The following is a 1,222-nucleotide window of genomic DNA, read 5'->3' on the forward strand; positions in this document are numbered from 1 at the left end:
TTTTATCTTCTAAACTGTTGGTTTTTCTACTTTCATCCAAGATTGAAATGGTGATTCTTCGCTTACTCTTTTTGAAATAGTTAAAGTTTTTAAACTTTCAACTGGGCTCCACAAGGCACTAGAAGAGTTGGAAGATCCTGGCCTACATGGCTGAGGACTATGAAGCGTGAAGTAGGTGATGATGAATGGAGAAGTATTGATTTAAATGCTCAAGATAGAGACGGCTGGTGAAATCTAACCGAGGCCCTTTTGCGTCAATGGGCGTAGGAGATGATGAAGATGATGATGATAGAAGTTTTGTAATTGGTATAGATGGAAGAACTTGTTCGTTTTCTTATAAAAGATCTGTTCTATCATTGATTTTACTCTTGATTAACACAAAAGGTTTAAAGGTTTAAAGGCCAATCATGAATGGCAGAGGCAGAGACAGCTACAATGCCTTAGAGACTGACCATATATACATATGATCAGCACCCAAGCCCCCTCTCCACCTATGCTCCTCTACACCCAAGCTAGGAACGGAGAGAGCCAGGCAATGCCTGCTGATGACTGAACAATTAGGCCTATAGGCTTCCCAAACCCCCCATCCATAGCTCACAAGGATGGTGAGGTTGCAGACGCCATAAAAAAACTATCGGGCTGGAGTGCTTCTCAAACCCCACTCCAGCAAAATACCATGTAGGGACATTTCCAATAAGCCACCATAAGGGTTTTCTTATAAATTTTCAAATTCTATATGACTTTTATATTGGAAGAGGATGATCATTTATTTTTTCCAAGCATTATCTTCTTACTCTTATTAAGGGTAAAATAAATCATATTTTTATTTCCTTTTGATGTGCAAACCGAGTTTTATTTGTAACTAAAAGGGCACTCAGTAGAGCGGAGACCTCTGCGCGGCAGCTTATTTCTTGACCCTTCGTGCGACCTTGACCTTTGACCTTAACATGTATTAATTGGTGTGGATATTCATGCATTCAAACATGGACCAAGTTTGAAGTCTCTGTAACCACGATGTCCAAACTTATGGCTGATTACGGGAATTGGACATTTTGCTTGACCGTGACCTTGATCTCCGAAATTTAATCATTTCCAGCTTTTTCCATATCAGTTAATCCCTACAAGTTTTATTACTCTACGATTAAAATTATTGCCAGGAAGCAGTTCACAAACAAACACACAAACCTGGGGGTGAAACATAACCTCCTTCCAACCCCATTGG

Source organism: Palaemon carinicauda, chromosome 5, assembly GCF_036898095.1.
Source record: "Palaemon carinicauda isolate YSFRI2023 chromosome 5, ASM3689809v2, whole genome shotgun sequence".
NCBI lineage: Eukaryota > Metazoa > Arthropoda > Malacostraca > Decapoda > Palaemonidae > Palaemon > Palaemon carinicauda.